Raw genomic sequence first — 13,441 nt, 5'->3', positions numbered from 1 at the left:
TTGTTTTTCCAAACCCCTTTCTGTCATGTTTGTTTACAATAGGGGGATGGAAGCAATTGTATTTAAAATATAGAGAAAACAGGCATCTTGATGCCTTGTTTTGACAGGACCGGGCATGTGGCAATACTGTCAGTGAGGGGGGCGGGGGGCAGGTGTGTACAGAGAGAGCAGCTTTTATTTTCTGACATTTCATAGCAGTTATATTAATAGTGAAGCTGGGCCAATGGACCCAAAATTATATTTTTGTATCTATTTTGGTGCTGCATTTACCTTGAACACGGATGGGAAGATGGAGCAGGCTGCTTTACCCCTCTCTGCTGCCTGGCAGAGAGATGGGGGAGGCTGGCACAGCTTGGTGGGGATGGGGACAGGGGGGAGGGAGGTGGGAAGGGGTGAGCAAAGGGGTTTCTCTTTGCCCAAGAGGTAGCACAGGTTGGCATCGGTGTTTGGGGTGCCAAGCACCTCTAGGGTGTTACTTGAAAGCCTGGCTTGGGGCCTGTGGGCAAGCCAAGGGCTTGATGTCCCACTTGTCCCTCTGGGCCCCTGGGTGTGAGCTGGCTGCAGCACCCAGGGTGACTCTGTTGTGTTTGTTTGCACTTTAGGGAGAGAGGTGAAAGCACCAAGGAAGAGACAATCAGTCTGCACTGAAGCACTTGGGGTCAGGTCTGGGTCAGGCACCGAAAGAAGGCAGAGAGAAAAGTGGCACCCATGGGGTGCATCCACTCTCCTCCCTCTCCTGCTCAGGATGGGAGCAGAGCTGGGCTGGGCTGTGGATCTGCTGCTTGCTGTGGGGACAGACAGCTCCCTCCTGCAGAGGCTGGAATAGCTCACAGCAAAGTGCCCTGGGGCACTGCCAGCTCCAGCCTGGCCCAGGTCAGCAGCACCCAAGCCTGGGATGGGAGGCTGAAGTCATGCTTAGCCATGGGTGTCCCAACCAGCACAGAAAGAAGCAGGTGAGAGGACAAGGGAGCCTGGGACCTGCCAGCTGTCCTGCACAGGGATGATGCCAGGAGGAGAAACACCAGAGAAAACACCAGCACTTGCTGGAGCTGGGTAGAGGGACATCCATCTCCAAGGCTGCCATTCAGCACCTTTCACCAGCACTAAAAACACTTTCGTTTAAGAGGAAAAAAAGGGTGAAAAAAAAAAAAAGGAATGAAAGAAACAAAGGACAAAAATAGCAAGAGGAAAAAAGGGAGAAAAGTGGTCACTGTGTGGACTAGGGCAAATGTTTGGCAAAGGCCACCCAGTTTTCTGAGTCCCTTTGTACTGCTGAGACAGGGACAGGTCACAAGGTCACGCACTGGGAGCATGAACCAGCACATCAGCCCTTTCCCTCCACTGGAGCAGCAGAAAACCTGTGGGCTGAGGATTTCTCCTTCCCCTGGCAGACGGTGCTTTCCCAGGCAGGGAGATCTCAAGCAGAGGCGTTATTTGATGCTGGGGCAACATCCCGAGCCTTGGCTGGAGCCCAAGTCTGCTGCTGGCTCTGGGTTTTTTTGCTGAATTATTGAACCATCCCTGCATGTGCCAGGGCCGGCTGTGCCAGCTGCAGTTTGCGATTGCTTCAAACGGCGTGTCCTTGTCTGAGATGAAAGGCAAATCCAGGGAATTTCCTTCCCTGCCCGGCAGCACAGCAGAGGCTTGGCAGCCCACATACCACAGCTCCTTCCTCATGCAGGTGAATGACCTCAGATTGCTGTCATTTGGGTAAAAATGTCCCGTCTCACTGCCTGGACCTTGCACTTTGGAGTGGGGCAATCTGGCCGTGGCTCACACCCCTTCCGTGCCCCCCGGCTACCTGGGCTGGCTCTCCAGGGCACAGCAGGGCTGCAGGGCTCCTTCCTAAAGGAGCTGCCTGTAGCTCAACAAATCCCATGCCCCATCTTCCCACCTAGCTGAGACTTGGTCCTACATGAAACCCAAACCCCGAGGGCAGGAGCAGAGGAAGGAGGAGGAAGACATTTCCGCCTCACTTCATTCTGCTCCAGCTGTACATCGAAGAATCCCGTGTTCATCCTGGAACTCCTGGGTGCACATGCAGTTATGTCACAGCTGCTGCTTCACTAGAGCTCCAGTGCCACTTCTTGGCACAGAATAAGGCTGGAGGAAGGCATGCAGAGAATAAAAATCATCAGAAAGATGCTGTTTCTTCCCCATACAGAAGCAGTTTACCTGCCAGTGAAGCCCATGGAAGTTTAGGGACTGAAATAAGAATCACACTCTTACCAGCCTGCCTTGGTTTCCAGTTCAGCTTTGCCAAGCTCTGGGCACATCTGATGCTCACCATAAGCAGTGTTATTTTCTTTTCCTTAAGCTGCCAGTTTCCATTTGGGCCATTTTGCAGCCCCAGGGCTGCCTGCAGGGTGACAGTGAGCAGCATTCTCATCCCAACAGGAAACACGCAGGAATCTCAGTGAAGGTGTGACAGGGCTGAGATAACTGTCCCAGGGATGTCCTACCAGAGACTCACCACCTAGACAAGACTTTAGACTGTCCTATGATCCCCTGGCAGGTCTGGGTAGTTTTCAAAATCAAAGATTTCCCTCCATCTGTACCAGGTTGTGTTTAGTCTCTGTATTGCAAAATAACTTGTTTTGATAACTTATCTCATCTTTAAAGTAGGCTGTTTTAATGGGGCCAGCAATTATGTTTATTAGTAAGAACGCACAGGGTTTTATATTGCAGGGTAACTTCCAGGCATATTGATGGAATTTAACTCCATAATTGTTATCTTTCCTTAAGAATGAGGCTCAGAAGCAAAACCTCTGAATAAAAACAGCAGTTGTCTGGCAGTAAAGAGAGAAAATTGGGTCATAATTCACTTGGCTTCTTTGGAGAAGGAGAGCTTTATCCTAAATATTATTTCCAGATGTTGCTGGAGATGTAATGCATTGTGAGCAGGAATTCTTTTTCCTTACACATAAATATAGTTGTCCAGAGTAAAAAACCACCAGCTTATTATATTTTGATCAGGTAGAAGAGTTTCTCCCACTTTAATACTTGATCCATCTGGGATCCCAGTGCCATGGAAGTCAGAGAGGTGCTGAAGAGGGTCCAGGACAGAGCAGTGAGGACGTGGGCTGCTGCAAACTGCAGAGCTCAGCCTTGGCCTTGGCCAAGCACCAGCTGCCTGGGAACACTCAGGTCGTTCCTTCCATGGCTCTGGTGGTGCCCTAATTCTCCTGTCCTACAAACCTTTGCTTGTCATGCCTGGGGGACTTTGCTTCTAAAACCATCAAATAATTTCAAATGATTAATAACCTCATATTCTCCAAACAGGAATTTGTTTTGGCTTTGTTTTTCTCAGACTTTTCTGAAAGATTTTCTTATTCTTCTGAAGATATTTCATTTTGCAAAGCAAAGATAATTCAAATTACACTGTTGGCTGCCCTTTATCTTGACTGTGATTTAAAGACTTCATTTCCCAGTGCTGGTAGAAAAAAAAAGTTAGAAGCATTTACAATATATATTTATGAAAAGAAAGGAACATATGAAAGGAAAAAAGGCTGTTTTCAGTGCCATCTTTTTCAAAGGTTGTATACAATCATATTTTTGTACTGTACTACCATTACTTAATAAAACATAGTGCTTATCCCTGTGCCAAAGACAGACAATCTCTTTCAATGTCCTATTCCTTACTCCAAAACCTTGATACTGGCAGCAGTGGACAGCACAATGTGGACCCCAGTACCTCAACCCCCAATCCTGCTGCAGCATGCCACAGAGTTCAGCTCAGCAAAGGAATTATCTGGTCCATTCCCAGCTTGGAAACACCCACACATTCCTGTCTTCTTCTCAAAAGAGGTGTATGGAAGGGGCATCTTGTGCTGCTCCTGCATCAATAGTTTTCCATTATTTGCATGGAGAGAATGTACTAGTTAAGTAGAAAATTGAGATACTTGATTGTTCTTCAGGGTGCTAGGATGAGCACCAAAGCAGAAGCTAATAGTTATTAATTTTAGCATCTTAAATTACTTCAGGTTCTTTAAGTTTTCCCATTCCCTTCTTTCTTCCTCCTTAACAATTATTTCTTAAGGGCAGTTGCACATCTCTTGCTCAAGTGAACCTGCACAAGTCTCTCACTTCATTCAAGTCTAATTCACTTCTCTGTGTTCATCTCCCCTTTTTTCGTTCCTGTGGGGCTCAGTTCCTCAGCACTGCAAACTTTGAAGGGCCTGGGATCAGTGTCTTGGCAAAATATGGCACTAAAACCATTCCCCGAGGCAGGCACAGTGACAGCCCAGGGAAATGCTCTCATGGCCAGCCAGGCATGGAGAGGACTCCTGGGGAATGCCAAGGTGGCCACTAAGAGCTTTCTTGACTGTGCTCTCTGAAAGAAAGCTGGGTCAGTGAGAGGGAATTCAGTCTCTGGCTGTTATTCCTGTAGAGCTCCCTGTTTTACAAGGATCCAGCTAGACAGCAGCTGCTTACAGGAAATCAGGTTCTTGCATTCTCAGTCTCCTACCGTGGTGTGGAGCAGAGGGCCCCACAAGAAATCAGCTGCTGTGAACCAGGAAGGGTGGAAGGAGCTGTTGCACTTTGAGCAGAGCATCCACTCAGAGCTGCCCCAGCTCTGCCTGCAGGTGTTTGCAGGGGCTGAGACCTTCTCCTCTGAGAGCTGCTGGCATGAGCAGCCCTGGGGTGATGCCCTCAGGTGACCCCAGGCTGCAGGAGCACTAAAGGGCACAGCCCAGGTTAGAGGCACCAGAGCCAGCATGGCAGTGGGAAGCACAGCCTGTGCCAGGTGAGGAATCCTGGCCTGAGAGCCCCCAAGCCCAGGAACAATGACCTCTCTGTTTGCAACTTTCCTGGTTCAGCTCCTCCCTCACCTGATCATATTGTCCCAGCATCACGTGTCTGCTCCTGTAACATTGGAAAGGACACAAACGACAGGGCAGGAAACAAGAAGAGGGATGATTTCAGCCCCCAGCAGAGGAAATTACTGTTAAATTGTCAAATGAGGATCCTGGCAAAGAGTGGCAGAGAAGGGGAAGGGGAAGGAAAAGCACTAGGAGAGGTTTAGTTTGCATGCCACATCACTCCTGCCATCCAAGGCCAGCAGTGCCAACAAGGATGGTGCAAGGCAGCAGGAATGACATGATGTATTGAAATAAGACCATCAAGTCTGGCAAACCTAAGCTGCAGTCCTTGTGCACTTCACTGCCAGTTCTCTGAGCAGGAAGGATAAGGGAGTCTTATGCTTGTGATATTCCTGCTCCTGGGTCTATTACAGACAGTGCTGAAGCCCATCCTGGGATAGGACTGGGTCCCAACAGTGCTGGAGCTGGGTCAGCCGTGGTTTGACCCAGACCACGCACAGGGAGAGGGAACAGGTGGAACAGATTCAGCACAAGCTGATGTTGCCACTCTGGGGAAAGGCAGGGGGATTGCTGTGTGTTGACTTAACAATCCCTGCAGCACTCAGAGCCTCAAAAAGCACAAGGGAGAGGGAGCAGCAGCTCCCAGCCACGAGAGGGGACACAAACTCTGTCCCCAGACCGAGGGTCAAGTATGTCAGTGCTTCCAGTATAAAATCATCCATGTTTTCCTGGGCAGAGGATGATACCAGCATAAATAAGCCATCAGCACAGCTTGAATTTAGCTTTTATTTACAGATTTTCCACTTGAATTGCATAAGTAGCTTAAGTCAAACAAGGACATCCTCCTCACCTATCCAGGAAACTGGAGCATGAGGTATCATCAGTAACCACGTGGCCAGGCTGTGATCATGTCACTGCTGTGGCACATGAGTCAAGTTTGGCACAAGCAGGGGCAGGTAGAGCTGCCTGGAGATGCCAGGTCTGAGGGACACAGAGCTCAGAGGTAGTTTTTGCTGCTAAGGCTTTTGGGAAGCTGGGCCCAGGACTGTTAGCATTGGGACTGTTAGCAAGCCAAAATCCCCTTCCCCAGAGGGTCTGTGGGAGGACATCTGTCTTATCCAGGCACTTGGTGACACTGCAGCACTGCTGGGTTACCTGTCTGACAAAAACATGAATCAGGCTTTAGGCTGCAACCAGCTGAACCAGATGGCCTAGGTGAAACACACCACAGAATTTGGGCACTAAATTACTGCTCCAGGTTCAAGCTTGAACCACCTTGGTAGTGATGACACCATCACAGTCACAATTACAGTGGAGGCCTAGTAACTTCTTAAAGCAGTGTGGCCCTGTCAGAGCCCTGCACACACCAGCAGGGCATGACCTGCAATGGAAACAGAACTGGGGCCTGTGCTCCAGTGTTTGTTGGCACCTAATCCCAAAACACTGACCTTTACTGAAGGAAGACTATGCAATATTGAAGATTGTGCCACGGGTGGTGCCTTAGCCACCTCTCCTGGATATGCACTCACACATTCCCAGAAGTATCCTCACCACAGTTACTTGGGCTGGGGTGAAGAGCCAAGGAGTTCCTGAGGAGCAGGGCCAGCTCTGGGGCTTGTGGTGTGCCACAACCATGTTGTGACAACAGCCAGGTCTGCTCTGCTGAGGCTGCACTATTAGAAAGTAGAAGAGTCCTAAGAGTTCAGCTGCCCCTCCAAGAGTAGAGTGAAGGCAGGGATCCAAAAAGAGAAAGAGCAGCTCAAGGATCATGTAAGGCAGAGGAACCTGTAGTACTCACTCCTTGCTGAAGTGCAGTCACTGCAACCAATGTGATCTTCCTGGGAGTCAAGGCTTTAAATACTGCTGCTTACTCCTTGAGGGGCTGGAAAGAGAATTCAGGAGGCTGGACTTGTCCCATGGAGGAAGAAACATGGGGCAGCATGGGCAGTATCACCTCTAAAAACAGGGCTCAAGAAACCAGCAAGGAAAGGAAGTGGGGAGGGGTAGCCCCTGTTACATAAGAATGGTGCTGGGAACACACCTTGCTGCATGCCAAGGTGTGGGACACAGGTACATCCTTCTCAGGCAGGAGTGTAACTATCCTGGCAAGTCCTTGGTCAGATGCATGCCTCCACTTGCCATCAATCCCACTTTTGATCAGGATAACTAGATTAAAGAAAAAAAGAAATCTCTCATTACTTAGGCTATTGTTACATCCTGTCCTTACCATTTTAAGTGGCTGTGGCCAGTCCCTTGGTCATAGCAGTAGAGCTCAGCTGTACAAGAGATGCTCAGCTAGAGGCTGACCCAACAAAATCTTAGCACAAGTGAGCAAAGTTCCTTTGCTTTGTGCATATCTAGGCCAGGGAAACAACTGAACCAGGGCTTTGAAACACTCTGCTCTGCCTACACTGAATCTGTACTTTCCTTTCTATTCCAATCTTCCCACATCTGCTATGTTTTTGTCCAAAATATTGTCATTCTTCCAATTCCATGGTTAGATCAGAAGAGAAAATAAGCTCAGAAACAGCATGGGCCAAGCTGACAAATCCCCAAGTTAACCTACTCAGAGTGGAGAACTGTAAAAACAGCAGCTCCACACCCAGACTGATGTCCCACCCCACCCCATTCACAGGCCTCCAGCCCTGACCAGTGCCACTTACCTTGACAGGCATTTAAAAGACACACATCTTTCAGAACCATAATTGATCCATCCATCCTTAAATCAGGTCACAACAGCAGGTTAATCTGGGGATCTGTCAGCTTTGGGAGCGTTCAAATTGTAACTTTTGGGAAACAAACATTATGATCCAAACAGTGATGTTATGTGAGAATTTGAGAGGCAGGTAAGCAGTTAACCTTCTCCTCGCTGGGAAGAGTGACCTGTTGTGCTTGAACTCTGCCTCTGAGCTCCTTCTCACTGTACAATCAGCCTGGTGCTCCCTGTGACTGGGGCAGGGGTCAGGGGACACTGGCAGCTCCAGAGGTACCTGAGGCACAAAGACCAAGGGACTTACCTCACCACATGCATGTGGAATGAATGATCCTGAAAAATGCACCACCTGGAGTGTCTCAAGCCTACTGTGAAATGGAATTCCTACACAAAAAGAGAAGTTTGTGTGGTTCCCAAGTCTGGTCATGACATACTGACAGCACTAATCATGGCCAGAGCTCACCTCTTCTTTCATGGACTTATCAAGCTGCAGCAAAAGTTTGACTGTTTCAAAAGAACTGAAATAGGAGGTAACTGTGCTAAAAGCCATTCATATTCGTGTGTGTGTGAGATACAGCAAAACTTCAGTGGATTAAGAGACTGAGAGATGTAAAGACAAAGCAACACACAGAGGACTTCACCCAAAAATGGCCTGACATGCAAAGGTCACTGCATCCCATCGCAGTTTGCCATCCTGCAGCATTGGTGACACCACTCTGGAAGCAGCCTTGGAACCCTGAAGATGCACAAGCCTGTCCCAGCAGTTTGTCACCATCCACCTGAGATCAAACCACAGCCATGAACAGGCTAAACATCGTGGACAGTGACATTTTATGGACTGTGTTGCCTCTCACCTTCTACCACAGTGTACAGCATATCATGCTTGTTAAATTACAGCTAAGGAGTAATGAAAAATTTACACTTAAGTGACATGAAAAAAGGGGGGGGAGGACCCAAGAATTTCTCCCATCCAACTATAAACGCACACCCATTTACATGGTTTTGTAAATAAATTTAGAAGAAAAATAAAATATATTAAGATATTTCTCTTCAGGACAACCATTGCACACTTGGTTTTGTTTTGAAGGGGAGATACAAACACACAAAGCAGGAATATTTTCCAATTGAAAATATGCAAAATAATTAGAGGTGGCAACAGTTCAGCACCTAGACAGCATTTTACTTCTGTCTTTGATAAATATTATCTCAGTTTCCCACAGCATTTACTTCACTAGTCAAACCTTCAGCATCTGGTATTTAGGAAGAATACCTCACAAAACCTTCTGAAAAAAAAGCCTATTAAGCAGTGCCATTGTACTGCCCCATTTTCTGTATCTCTCCCATCTGCAAGCCGTTTGTATGAAGAAAATCTTTGTTTCCAAAACTTGGCTTACTAAAGCTCATTTGTTCCCAAACACAACAGCGCCTTGATGCTGTTTACAGCAGGGGCAGCCAAAGGCTGGGCTGGTTCAGCAGCAGCAGTGGGAGATGTTACGGGGTGTCCCATCCCTCTGCCAGCACTCCCTGTCCCCTGGGAGGGCAATGCCAGCCACCCTCCCCTCAGGGTTAGAATGTGGGGTAGGACAAACCCTCTAGACACACACATCCACCACAGCCCCTGTACCAGTGTTCTTTTTTAAGTAATAGCTCAGATTTGAGCTATTTATGTGGGGTTTCATGTGCTTGCTAAAAGTAAAATTTAAAAAAAGACATTCTCTCAAGGTTGTTCATCAACAGGAAAGGATGGCAACAAGGTCAGAGTGTTTTCCTTCTTCAATCTTATCAAGATCTCAGAAGCAGTGACATTAAATTGGCCCAATTTGATCAACTTTTCAGCACAGGAAAAAGGAGTAGCTGCTCTTAACAGGACAAAACACATCTCCCTTTAACTTCACATGAGCCTCTTTAAAACAACGAAAGAGATGCATGTGCAGCTGTTTTTGTATTTTGTTTGCAAGGTGGGTGCTGAAATATCCACATTTCACAGGAGATAATCAGAAAAATATCCAGAGTAAGAATCCCTGGAGTTAATGTAAGAAGGAGAAAAGAAGTGGGCAATGCAAGTGCTCTCTGAGTACCTCTACTGGTTCATTTACACAATTTGAAAAAAGAATGGAAAAGTCAGTGCTTTTTAATTATCATGCTACTCTCCATTCAAGAACAAAGGAGGCAGGTGAGAAATACAAAAATATAAAGTGCAGTCATGTTTAAAACATAAGATGCAAAATTTTTGAAAATTAATAAACCAGCTTAATCATCAAATACTTACATAGCTTCTCCCTACCCAGCTTAAAAAGGGATGTCCCTGTATTTTCTGTATGAATTTACTATGTATACATATGTAAAAATCTATACATACACAAAATTGGTATGGCCTTACACTCCATTTAAGGATATTTTGCTACATTGGTCAGAGTGCAAAGCAATTGCTTCCTTCAAATCAGTATTTTTACATCATGAAGACATAAACCTGTAACTTAGACAATTTGCATGACCACACAGCCACAGTGGCAAATTATTTTTCTGGCTTGTAAAAAAAAATTTTAAAACAGAAGTTCTATTTCAGCAGTTTGAAGACGGAATGTAAAGTTTCTGCTGTTAAATGTACATAAAATATATTTATTGAATCATACATTCATGCTGATTCCAATAAAAAAATTAAAGACTTTTCTGAAATTTCTCTCCATGGATTTTTACTGCTGGTTGTTCCACGCAGCAGCTGGAAACACCAAGAAAAAATGTATTTATTGTACTATTTTGCAAGCTAGGACATTATTTATACATAGCTTTAAAATTCTTTGGTAGATGGAGCGACCTTGGTGCAAACACCCAAAATGACATTTCAGAATGCAGGACTCACACTGAATCACAAAGACAGTCACAATAAAGTGTTTTTCCTTCCAGTGTCAGGTGCTTTGTCAAGTTTGAAATATCACCAGTGGAATGGCAGGTCCCCCTTGGCTCGGCAAGTGGCATTTTATGACAAAAAAATAGGACAGCATCCTGTCCTTCAAATTTATTCTGAGAACATGCCATTACTCTAAAAACTGTCTTTAAGTGATGATGGAGTTTGAAATAATTTTACCCAGTTCCATATCTCCTAACCAAAAAACTTATTAATGGACCACGTTTCCCCATTATTCCATATAACATGCAAACTAATTTCCCAACTTACTGTTGGGAAATTAAATCAGTGAGGCAATTCCTTCTTCCCACAGCACACACAGCTTAAAACGTCACATAGCGTGTGCTCCTATCCCCAAGAAAAACCTTTTAACAGAGCAAAAACAGTTACACACAATTTGTTCAAAAATATGCCCTTCCATTATGTACAGAATAAGCAGCTGCAGAGATCAACTCTAGATCTTCATGCCTGCCCTCAGAACCCTCCTTTTCACTCTGGTCAGTGAACTGCCAGGTCTCAAGGACATCTCTGCCATGTGGCACCAGAGGGAAGCTTTTCAGATCGAAGTCAGAGCTCGCTGTTACCACACAGGCTGTTTTCTACCTTGGGAGTAAATCCTCTCTGCCAAGCTCTCAGTAAGCTCACCACTTCCACACTCACCTGTATGTGGATAATGGATACCCAGCAGCACCAGAGCTTCAGTCTGAGCAAACTTAAAAATAAGAAAAAAGGGCCCTGCAGAGAAATTAAGTGATCCCAGTCTGAATCCTTGAATGCAGAACCAACATCTGCATTCCCAAACACACAAAGATCTCATTTCAGCTTTACAAAACAGCCCCACACAAGTCTGCTGGTGCATCCCAGTACTGCAGATGTTTCTCTGTGCTCAAGGGGTAACTTAAATCTTAAATTGTGCAATGCTCTTGAAGGAAGAAAAGGCAGCAGAGGCAGATCATGGTTTCCAGCCATGGTTGGGTACCAAAACACCCCTGCATGTGAAATGCCCTCATTTCTGCTTGTCTTACACTATTAAGATCAGGCAGAAGAGGCCAGATCACACCAGTCACACATAAAACACTCTGTACTCCCAGAAGGGCAGATCAAGGTATCGTGACCATGAAGGTTATTCCAGATCTGTCCATGTGGCTGTGATGGGTGTAGAAGTCTTACAGCTCTAGACAGCTTTTCTTCACTTCCCAACTCCCTGCAGAGCACTGGGAGACCAAGAGCACTTCAGTACCACCACCTCCTTGTCCTGACTGGAGGCACCAGAAAGGAGACACATTTGGTAGCATTTGGTTCCTAGAAAGAGCTGGACTACCTTGGTTATTAGCCTCCTTGGAGCTCATGTAGCCCACTGCAGCCAGATGAGGCAAATCACATCATGGTTTCTTCATAGTCATCTTCAAGAATCCATGCAAAGCACTGGAGGCCTTAGACAAGAGATACTGAGGTTTTAACAGTACAGCAAGGCAGAAGCCAGGAGGGCGGGAGGCTACAGAAAACCTAAACATCAAAACCAATGTGCAACATCTTACAGCAGGTATCTTTAGAGGACTTTGTTATTAGCAAGTCACAGAGCCACCAAAATGCAAATACCAAGAGTCACTCTACAACATAAATTTCTTTTTGAAAATATTTCTTTGCAAGACATTCCCACAGAATTTTATGTAAATATTTTATTTGCCTGTCATCTTGGGACAAGAACATGATTTTCTGGGTCAAGATATCGAGTATGATCCATATGAGAACAAGCACACACTTCACCCTTTAAAATTCTTTACTGACACTCTTCTTTCACTCCCACTACAGAAATGGGGGTTCAAGCTTACAGATGCTTTTGCAGATTTGGTTAAGAGGTATAGAAGCTTCTATTAAAAGCACTTTGATAAGTCTGAAGTGCAACCTGTTACTGCAGTCTTCGGATTCAATGTCAAGAACAGCAGAAACCAAACAAAGGGGAAAAAAACATATCACAAACAATAAGGACAGGGTTCAGTAAAAGACCTCCATTGCATACTTTCACCTCGCAGGTATTCCTGACAGGAAAAATGCAGACAGCTTTTGTTTTTTAAAAAAATACCAGTTACCACCACAAGAGGAAGCAGCAGAATTTCCCCAAATGCTGGCTGTGAGAGCACACCACAGCTCACACTCTCCCCCAGTTCACTAAGGTATCAAATCTCCAGGTACAGATGGTAAGAGGCCAGTCTGAGATACAGTTGTAAGGAGGGAAGGGACAAATAGTGTAACAAATGCAAAGAGAAAAATAAAACAGAAACCAACACTCCAGCAACATTTAGTACAACCAGCTTCAACCAGTAAGTAGGGCAAGGAAAAGGCAAAACATGACTGTTGGGGACAGGTAATACCGAGGGCAGCTCTGCTCCAGGGCTTACAGCAAGCACAGGTCAAGAGATGATACACTGCATATGCACAGTCATTACAGTCATAAACCAAGAAACATGGAAACAGTGACACCTGACACAGATTAGCAAACTCCCTACGCAGCTCTATTGTCCTACCAAGAGACCTGGAGGTCCAGTGGAGACACAAATCCACCATTTTTATCCAGGTGTTTAACACCAAGCATTACAGAAATACTGCTTTGTGCAGCACCATCTTACAGGATCTCTTGGATTGAAATTACCCAGTTTTGTATCTTATTTTCAGTTTCATCTTCTTTCAGAGGCAGTGGAGAGTGTTCAACATTTTAACACCAGGACAGACAAGCACCTTTCATACTTCTGACAAAAATTCCTTCTTGTCCACTTCAGGTCTGAAGCAAGGAATGAAGTACTGCAAAAATAATTATTACTTACAGCAGTTGGAACTGTAAAGGATGTGACAGAGGTATTTTTGCTTTGCTTGTACTTTTGCAATAGTTACAACAGGATCTGCCCAGCTTCAAGTTCAAGTTATTAACTTCTGCATCCAAGAAGTATTTTTTTTCAATAATTTAAATGCAAAGTGATGCACAGAAGGTATTAAAAGCTTTAG

Source organism: Vidua chalybeata, chromosome 15, assembly GCF_026979565.1.
Source record: "Vidua chalybeata isolate OUT-0048 chromosome 15, bVidCha1 merged haplotype, whole genome shotgun sequence".
Lineage (NCBI taxonomy): Eukaryota > Metazoa > Chordata > Aves > Passeriformes > Viduidae > Vidua > Vidua chalybeata.
Note: the sequence above shows the minus strand (reverse complement) of the source record.